At 48.6% G+C, this 10000-nt stretch overlaps 4 non-coding genes across 4 annotated transcripts; 3 read left to right on the top strand and 1 right to left on the bottom strand.

Moving 5' to 3' along the window:
* The first annotated feature begins 563 nt into the window (after positions 1-563).
* Positions 564-635, top strand: TRNAP-CGG (transfer RNA proline (anticodon CGG)). The gene has a single exon. It is a non-coding gene; the product is annotated as a tRNA-Pro (tRNA).
* A 519-nt stretch (positions 636-1154) lies between these two features.
* Positions 1155-1226, top strand: TRNAD-GUC (transfer RNA aspartic acid (anticodon GUC)). Its single transcript has one exon. It is a non-coding gene; the product is annotated as a tRNA-Asp (tRNA).
* Positions 1227-1832: 606 nt separating this feature from the next.
* TRNAG-UCC (transfer RNA glycine (anticodon UCC)) lies at positions 1833-1904 on the bottom strand. The gene has a single exon. It is a non-coding gene; the product is annotated as a tRNA-Gly (tRNA).
* A 595-nt stretch (positions 1905-2499) lies between these two features.
* On the top strand, positions 2500-2571 carry TRNAW-CCA (transfer RNA tryptophan (anticodon CCA)). The gene has a single exon. It is a non-coding gene; the product is annotated as a tRNA-Trp (tRNA).
* Positions 2572-10000: the final 7429 nt, after the last annotated feature.

The following is a 10000-nucleotide window of genomic DNA, read 5'->3' as shown; positions in this document are numbered from 1 at the left end:
TTTCCCTCGCCTGGGCACTGCCACGCGGTCTGGGGAACCCGTGGACTATCGACGGCTCTGGCCCGGGGTTTGCCCTGCCCGTTAGCCCAGGAGGATAGACAGACACAGAGGACTGGTGTTCACCTAGTGATTTCAAGGCTCATTAACTCCGACCCGTCCCGAAAGCAAGCAACTCCACCGCTTCTCTTCAAAGCTCTGCAACGAAGGACTAGGTCCAAGGACCGCAGGCGGAGGCGGGAATTGTCAAGATCCCAGGTTACGGAATGGCACCGAGTTGGTGACCAAAGAAAGCAGGCACCCGGATGTTCAAGGCAGTCCTGCAGGGCGGCGCGGGGTCTAGGCCGAGGCCACTCCCTCCCACTTCCTCGACGCTATTTCCTGGGAGGAGTTGGAGCTCGCGGCCCGGAGCCAAGAGACTCCCAGAGCCGTGCACCAAAACACTAGGCTTGGGGGAGGCGGGTTCCTGAGCGCGCGCCAGGACCGTTCTGCCATGCATAGTGGACCCAGCACTACAGCTAGCCTGGCACGACCTCTAGGGCGGTTCGCAGGGGCGCTTGTACGTCGGCTCGTTGGTCTAGGGGTATGATTCTCGCTTCGGGTGCGAGAGGTCCCGGGTTCAAATCCCGGACGAGCCCTCCTTTACATTTTGCTGAAACGGGAGTGTCTTCAAGGAATGTGTTACCTGACCAGCGCTGCAGGAGACTTGACTGGAAATCATCAATGTACAGTAAGCTCTTTTGTGGCACCGGGATAACAGAAGGAATCTCAGCCCCCAGACCCTCCTGACATGTCAGGAAGAGAGGAGGCACGCCCTTGGGCAGGACGCTCCCTTTCTGCCTCCTGACTTCCTGCGTGGTGTCTCAACTCCGCCACTACAGCCTGATTTCGATTTGATTGACACCCATCAATCTATAGTTGTGGATGACAGGGTTCGGGAGAGCCCAGGAACTGTCAGAACTTGGTTCTCTGCAGCCCTGGAGGCACTCTGTCTCTTTCGGTCACTCCATCTGACGATCGGTGCCTGAAATACACCTACAGTTTCTGGTCGGCGTTTCTCGGTGGTTGGAAGAACAGAACCCTTAGGAACTCTGCTGTCAGCAAGCTGAGTGTAAAGTCCCAGATCAAGGATTCGGAGAGGAACCCTTACGGGTCACTCCTCGTTAGTATAGTGGTGAGTATCCCCGCCTGTCACGCGGGAGACCGGGGTTCGATTCCCCGACGGGGAGAATCCTAATTTTTTTTTTTTTTGCTTTCATTAAATCCGTCCTGGACCTTGGGATGGAGCTAGAAAAAAGAGGGAAAGGAGGAGGGGAGGAAAGTTTGGCCTACCTCTCCAGCTCGCATTCTAAGTTTCCATTTTACTTCAAGCAACTTGGAGTTCAAACGTGTACCTAAAGTGGCCACTATCTCCTCCGCTCAATATGTTCATTAGTGCTCAGACTTGATCTAGCTTGCTCCCTCCTTGACGGCAGTGCGCGTTTCCAGTCTCTGCTTGAACCTGGCCAAGCAGCTTTGGCCCCTGGCCGTCCAGGGTGCAGAGCCCGGGCTTTTGTTTCCTTTCGCCTCCCTGCGTTTTGTGGATTCGTACTGCGATCCGGACACAGTAGGCAACCCCGGGCCGAGATTCCGGCAGGCTGCACTCTCTCACCTGGAGGGGCTTGCAAGGCATATCTGCCAGGAGCGCGGTGGTCCGGCAGTGGTCGCAGGTGTAGCGGAAAGCGGGTTCTTTCGGAGAGGAAGGTTCCTCAGGAAAACCTCACGAAAACTCTCAACGATGGTGGGGCCCAGAAAACACGAGAAGGAAAAGAGGGGGGAAAAAAACAATAATTACTTGCGTTGGCCGGGAATCGAACCCGGGTCAACTGCTTGGAAGGCAGCTATGCTCACCACTATACCACCAACGCTCAGGTAGTAGCTGTTGCCTTTCATATGTCATGTTGATTGGGGTGAGTCGGGTTGAACTCGCATCAGCGAGATCCAGGTAAAAGTAATGGCTGCTGTCGTCTGCCCGGCGCGCAATTGTGAGTGACCTTCACCGCTAGTGCGCGCCACCCCACATGAACCTGTAGGGTTATGCCTAGTCTACAGACGAGGAAAGCGAGGTCCAAAGAAGTTGAGTTACCGGCAGAGCTGGGATTACGTCTAAGATCTCTCCAGGGGGCGAGAGCTGCAGCGGCACCATGATGATTTATCATCTCCAGGAAAAAAAAAAAAAAAAAGAGTCCTAGACGCATAAAAATCGCTTCTCTGTAGAGTGGGCTCAATGAGCTCAATGTGATTCAAGTTAAGGAAATGGGCCCTAAGCCAAATGCGCCTAAACACAATTTGCTTCTTTATTATTTATCCAGAGGATGAATTTAATTCCCACTTACGTGCGCCCACATCTCGTCAGCTGGTGCCTCGCAGAAATGCGCTGACAAATCTTGAAGATGCAGCTTCATGACAAAAGTCCGCCCCTTATTTCTGTTCAAGAGACCCCTCAAGTAACAGTTTCAGGCAGGCCTCGTGGCGCAACGGTAGCGCGTCTGACTCCAGATCAGAAGGTTGCGTGTTCAAATCACGTCGGGGTCAAATAAAACATTGTTTTCCCTAATCAAATAGATTTCCGGTGACATTTTTAGGGACAGGACAAAAAAACCTCCTCAGTAGACAGATAGGAGGGGAATGAGACAAATGTGAACGTTATTCAGAAGCTGGGTACAATTTCAGTTGGGTACAGACTTTCAGCACTATGTGATATATCCCTGAGACAAAACTGCACATGTACCCCTAAAGTCTATAAAAGTAAAAATAAATTTAAAAATAAAAAAAATTCCTGTTGTATGGAAATTTTTTAATAATTTTTTTCAATTATTATTGTTTGTTTGTATCTTTTTTCCCTTGAGACGGAGTTTCTCTCTTGTTGCCTAGGCTGGAATGCAATGGCACTAGTTCAGCTCACCGCAACCTCCAGCCATGGGTTCAAAAGAATTCTCCTGCCTCAGCGTCCTGCGTAGCTGGGATTACAGGCATGCACCACCATGCCTGGCTAATTTTGTATTTTTAGTAGAGACAGGGTGTCTCCATCTTGGTCAGGCTGGTCTCGAACTCCCAACCTCTGGTGATCCGCCCGCCTGGGCCTCCCAAAGTGCTGGGATTACAGGTGTGAGCCACCGTGCCCGCCCTTTTTAAATGTTTTTAATAATCTCTGCTGTTCTATGTATGTTTACTTAACACTGAACACAAGGATATTAGATACAAATATTACCTTTCTCCAGACTTCCCAGCAGTCACTAGAAGCCCAGGACCACGTGCCTTTTGGCTGCTTCCAGTAAATTGAAAAACAAAACCAGTGGGGCGGGGTGACTCTTGCCTATAATCCCAGCATTTTGGGAGACCGAGGCAGATGGATCACGAGGTCAAGGTATCTTGGACATGGTGATACAGAAGCAGACAGTTGACCAGTCCTTGCAGAAACGGTGCTTGAAGAACTGCTGATGACCTAAGCAAGGTAACAGCATAGAAAATCTGGCGACCTAAGGCGGAGCTGGCTGTGAGGCTGGCTACCCAGCAGTCCCACCACCATTCTCACTGCCAGGGCAGCCAGAAAACCTTGCCTGCTTTAGTTATTTCATAAGGAGATGCAAAATGATAATTTCCTAATTCTATCATTTTGTGTACATTTATTAGCTGAAACACACACACAAATATATTCGTAACAAAATAAACAGGAAATACAGCCAGGTGTGGTGGCTCATGCCTATAATCCCAGCACTTTGGGATGCCAAGGAGGGCAGATCACCTGAGGTCAGGAGTTTGAGACCAGCCTGGCCAACATGGTGAAACCCCGTCTCTACCAAAAATACAAAACAATTAGCCAGGCATGGTGGCACATGCCTGTAATCCCAGCTACTCAGGAGGCTGAGGCAGGAGAATCGCTTGAGCTTGGGAGACGGAGGTTGCAGTGAGCTGAGATCGTGCCATTACTCTCCAACCTGGGCGACAGAGTGAGGCTTCGTCTCAAAAAAAAAAAAAAAGGAAATACACTTACAGCTCCTTGTTAGTGGTCATGTAGTGGCTAGCCTGGATAACTAGCTTCTTTTTTTTTTTTTTTTTTTTTTTTTGAGATGGAGCCTCACTCTGGTTCACTCTGGTTGGAGTGCAGTAGAGTGCCAGGCTGAAGGTCCCACCTTACTCCGGCCTCCCAAAGTGCCTGGGATTACCAGCAATGAGACCACCTATGCACAGCCATTTTTTAAATATTTTTAGTAGAGACGGGGTTCACATGTTGGGCCAAGGCTGGTCTCGCAACTCCTGACATCAGGTGATCCTCCCACTCAGCTTCCATAATAGTGTTGCGGAATACAGGTATGAGCATTGCACCTGGCCTAAGTAGCTCCTCTACTACCCCATTTTTGTCTGTTCCATTGTCTTCAGCAAGGCCCTCAAAACTTGCCGTCCTGGTTCTTTCCCTGGGTAAGAGACCCAAACCTTGTTCCTGATGGGTCAAGTCACTAGTAATCCTAACTCTGAATTGGAGTGCTTGCTAGTTTTTCCACTGACCTTAAAATTGTAATTGGTCTGCTCAGACTACCATAACGAAATGCCACAGAACTGCGGTGCTTAAACAACAGACATCTATTTTCTCACTCTTCTGGAGCATCAAAGTTCCAAGATCAAGATGTTTACAGGGTTGGTGTCTGCTGGAGGCCCTCTCTTCCCGGCTTTTATATGCTGACCTTCTTGCAGTGGCTCCTCACACGGCCTTTCCTCTGTGCCGCCAGCGGAAAGAGAGAGCTCTTGGAGCTCTTCTCCCTCATTCTTCCTAAGGATGCCAGCCTTGTAGGATTAGCGACTTCAACTCAAAAGACCTCATTACCTTAACTACTTCCCTAAAGGGCTCTTCTGGAAATACATTTACCTTGGGTGTTAAAGCCTTTGTCATATGGATTTTGGGGGACGGCGACACAATTTCATCCATAACAACTACAGAAGAAACCATGGTAGTGAAACAATATCATAGACCCAATTCTTGAATTTTTTTTTTTTTTTTTTTTTTTTTGAGACGGACTCTTGCTCTGTCACCCAGGCTGGAGTTCAGTGATGCGATCTCTGCTTACTGAAAGCTCTGCCTCCCGGGTTCACGCCATTCTCCTGCCTCAGCCTCCTGAGTAGCTGGGACTACAGGCGCCCGCCACCACACCCGGCTAATTTTTTGTGTGTTTTTAGTAGAGACAGGGTTTCACCATCTTAGCCAGGATGGTCTTGATCTCCTGACCTCGTGATCCACCCACCTCGGTCTCCCAAAGTGCTGGGATTACAGGCATGAGCCACAGCGCCTGGCCTAATTCTTGAAATTTTACACTGGAACTCCACCTGTATGCCTTTTACTTCATTTTCTAAAAACGTCAGAAACAAATAAAGCAAAATGTGTTAAGATTTGACTAATTTAACAGTACTCACATAAGTGCCTTTCAAGTGTATGCCTGGACGGGTGTGGCGGTTCATGCCTGTAATCCCAGCACTTTGGGAGGCCAAGGTGGGTGGATCACCTGAGGTAAGGAGTTCGAGACCAGCCTGGTCAAAATGACGAAACCCCGTCTGTATTAAAAATACAAAAATTAGCCAGGCATGGTGGCGCACGCCTGTAATCCCGGGAGGCAGAGGTTGCAGTGAACCGAGATCACCCCATTGCACTCCAGCCTGGGCAACAAGAGCGACACTCTGTCTCAAAAAAAAAAAAAAAAAAAAGTTTAGCCGGAATGGTGGCAGGCGCCTGTAATCCCAGCTACTCGGGAAGCTGAGGCGGGAGAATTGCTTGAACCTGGGAGGCAGAGGTTGCAGTGAACAGAGACTGCGCTACTGCACTCCAGACTGGGCAACAAGAGAGAAACTCCATTTGAAAATAATAATAATAATAAATAAAAAAGAGCTGGGCGTGGTGGCTCACGCCTGTAATCCCAGTACTTTGGGAGGCTACAGCAGGCAGATCTCAAGGTCAGGAGTTCGAGAACAGCCTGACCGACATGGCGAAACCTTATCTCTACTAAAAACAAAAATTAGCTGGGCATGGTGGCACATACCTGTAGTCCCAGCTACTTGGGAAGCTGAGGCAGGAGAATCACTTGAACCTGGGAGGCAGAGGTTGTGGTGAGCTGAAATCATGCCACTGCACTCCAGTCTGGGCAACACAGCAAGACTGCATCTCAAAAAAAAAAAAAAAGATATTTTATAATTTTTTTGTGGTTTATACTTAACATAAATTTTACCATTTTAACCATTTTAAAGTAATTAAGGGTTTCTGGTATATTCTCACAGTGGTGCATCAATCATCACTATTTAATTCCAGAACATTTTAATCATGCCCCCAAAGGAACCCTCTATCCATTGGCACTCTGGATTCCCCCTTCTCCCTCCCTCTAGTCTCTGGAAACCACTAATCTGTTTCTGTCCCAATGGATTTGCTTATGCTGGATATTATGCTGGATATCGCTTGTAAATGCAATCATATAATATGTGAACTTTCTATCTAGCTTTCTTTTCTTTTCTTTCTTTTTTTTTTTTTTTAGACAGAGTCTTGCTCTGTTGCCCAGGTTGGAGAGCAATGGCACGATCTCAGCTCACTGCAACCTGTGCCTCTTGGGTTTAACGGTTTTCCTGCCTCAGCCTCCTGAGTAGCTGGGACTACAGGCGCCCACCACCACACCCAGCTAATTTTTGTATTTTCAGTAGAGTCCGGGTTTTGCCATGTTGGCCAAGCTGGTCTCGAACTCCTGACCTCAAGTGATCCTCCTGCCTCAGCATCCCAAAGTGCTGAGATGGCAGGCATAAGCCAGCACACACGGACTTTTTTCTTTTTCTTTCTTTTCTTTTCTTTTTTTTTTTTTCTTTTTTTAAGAGCAAGGGTCTTGCTCTGTTGCCAAGGCTGGAGTGCAGTAGCATGATCACTGCTTACTACAGCCTTGACCTCCTGGACTTAAGCAATCCTCCTGCCTCAGCCTCCTGAGCAGCTGAGACTACAAGTGTGCACCACCACATCCAGCTAATTTTTGTATTTTTTGTAGAGACCGGATTTCGTCATGTTGCCCAGGCAAGTCTGGAACTTCTGGGCTCAAGGGATCTGCCCACTTTAGCCTTCCAAAGTGCTGGGACTACAGCCATGAGCCACAGTGCTCAGCTTAGCCTCTTTTGCTCATAGAGTTTTCATGGTCACCCAGGCTCTGTCACCCAGGCTGGAATGCAGTGGCGTGATCTTGGTTCACACTGCAACCTCCGCCTTCCAGGTTAAAGCGATTCTCCTCCCTCAGCCTCTCGAGTAGCTGGGACTACAGGCGGCTGCCACCACGCCTGGCTAATTTTTGTATTTTTAGTAGAGACGGGATTTCACTATGTTGGCCAGACTGGTCTTGATCTCCTGACCTTGTGAGCCGCCCGCCTCGGCCTCCCAAAGTGCTGGGATTACAGGTGTGAGCCACTGTGCCTGGCCCAATTCTTTTATATAGATACTTAGGAGTAGAATTGCTGGGCTTTCTGATTCCTTGCCCCATAGAGTTCTTCCTCTTGGGCCCCAAAGTCCTAGTTTAGGGGAGGAAGATTTACTTTCTGAATCTCATCATAAGCTTCAAAGGGATCAAAAACTACCTGCTAGCACAAGCCTGCGCCCTCTGCTACCACACCTTCTTTTTAGAGATTATTTGTCATTAATATTTAATCCTGCAAACAGTTCCATGACTCCATACACCTTCTAAAACATTAGAACATTAAAGGCAAAGCTNGCTTTGACTCTGGACTCTGGTGGTCACTTACTGGGGTCTCGCGACTTCGGGCACAACAGGCAGTTAAAGGTAAATTGATAGATTAAAGAAGCGAATTGGTGTAACCAAGTCCAAACTTGTTCTGAGGCTGCAATGAGCTATGATTGTGCAGTAAGTGTGCATGCCACGGACAAAAGAGACCTTGCCTTGAAAAAAAAAAAAAACGGGCCAGGCACAGTGACTCACGCTTGTAATCCCAGCACTTTGGGGGACCGAAGCGGATGGATCACAAGGACAGGAGTTCAAGACAAGCCTGGACAACGTGGTGAAACCTCATGTCTACTAAAAACACAAAAATTAGCCGGGCGTGGTGGCAGGCTCCTGTAGTCACAGCTACTGGCGAGGCTGAGGCAGGAAAATCACTTGAATCCGGGAGGCGGAGCTTGCAGTGAGTCGAGATTGCGCCATTGCATTCCAGCCTGGGTGGCAGAGAGACTCCATCTCAAAAAAAAAAAAAAAAAATCCTTTATAATAAACCAGTGAACATTTTTCCCTGAGTTCTGTGAGCCACTCTAGCAAATTCATTGAACATAAAGAGGGAATTGTAGAAACCCCAACTTATACCCAGTTAGTCATGAGCACAGGTAAAACAACCTGAGGCTTGCGGTTGGCATTCAAAGTGAGGGGCAGTCTTGTGGGACTGAGCCCTCAACCTGTGGGATCTGATGCTCTCTCCAGGTAGATAGTGTCAGAATCGAATTGGAAGACTCCCAGCTGATGGCTGCTGCAGAACGATTGCTTGCTTGGTGGTGGAGTAAAATCCCCACACATGTGGTCGCAGAAGTCTCCTGTGTTGATTGCTGCAGTGTGAGAGCAGAGGAAAAATTGGGTCTTTTTTTGTTTTTTTTTTTTTAGACAGATTCTTGCTGTGTTGCCCAGGCTGGAGTGCAGTGGCGTGATCTCAGCTCCCTGCAACACTCCCAGGTTTAAGCAATTCTTGTGCCTCACTCAGCCTCCTGAGTAGCTGGGACTACAGGTATCTGCCACCACAACTGGCTATTTTTTTTTTTTTTTCCCGAGATGGAGTCTAGCTCTGTCACCCAGGCTGGAGTGCAGTGGTGCGATCTCGACTCCCTGTAACTTCCACCTCCCGGGTTCAAGCGATTCTCCTGCCTCAGTCTCCCAAGTAGCTGGGATTACAGGCTCTTGCCACCACACCCAGCTAATTTTTGTATTTTTAGTAGAGATGGGTTTCACTGTGTTGGCAAGGCTGGTCTCGAACTCCTGACCTCATGATCCATCTGCTTCAGCCTTCCAAAGTGCTGGGATCACAAGCATGAGCCACCATGCCTGGCCAGAACTGGCTAATTTTTTGTATTTTAGTAGTGATGGGTTTCACCATGTTGCCCAGGGTGGTCTTGAACTCCTGAGCTCAGGCAATCCACCCTCCTGGGGCTCCTGATGTGCTAAGATTACAGGCGTGAGCCACTGTACCCGGCCTGTTTTTTGTTTTTATTGAGACAGGGTGTCACTCTAATGTCAGAGCTGGAATGCAGTGGCGCAATCATGGCTCACCACAGCCTTGACCTCCGGGCTCTGCTGATCCTCTTGCCTCAGCCTACCAAGTAGCTTGGACTAGAGGCACACAGTACCATACCCGGCTAATTTTTTTTGTATTTTTTGTAGAGACGGGCTTTCACCATGTTGCCCAGGCTGATCTTAAACTCCTGGGATCAAGTGATACAGCCGCCTTGGCCTCCCAAAGTGCTGGGATTACAGGCGTGAGACGCCAAGCCCAGCCATGGTTTGTTTTTTCTACACAGTATGCTTTAAACAGCAAATAGCATTTAGAATGCATTCAGGAAGAATATCTATTGTTCATGTAAGAAAAGTGCTAATGGAGGCATGCAGAGGCTCAACAATGTCATCAAGTCCTGGAGTGCTTTCCAGGCCTCTCTTCTGCCTTCTGCAGTGTTAGGCTTCAATGTCAAGCTGCTTCCTTCAGTAGCACTAGAAGCAGCAACAAGGGCTGCATGCTTCCCTGCTCACTTCCAGAAATCCCTTCCTCCATACCTTGCCCTATACATCTTTTCATCTATATCCTTTGAAATACACTTTATGATAAACCAGTAAACGTTAAGTGCTTCCTTGAGCTGCCCAGCATTCTGAGCAAGAAAACTGATTCCCATGGCCAGGCGCGGTGGCTCAAGCCTGTAATCCCAGCACTTTGGGAGGCCGAGACGGGCGGATCACGAGGTCAGGAGATC

This window comes from Rhinopithecus bieti, unplaced genomic scaffold, assembly GCF_001698545.2.
Source record: "Rhinopithecus bieti isolate Rb0 unplaced genomic scaffold, ASM169854v2 scaffold_32008, whole genome shotgun sequence".
Lineage (NCBI taxonomy): Eukaryota > Metazoa > Chordata > Mammalia > Primates > Cercopithecidae > Rhinopithecus > Rhinopithecus bieti.
This window is presented reverse-complemented; position numbering and strand designations above follow the sequence as displayed.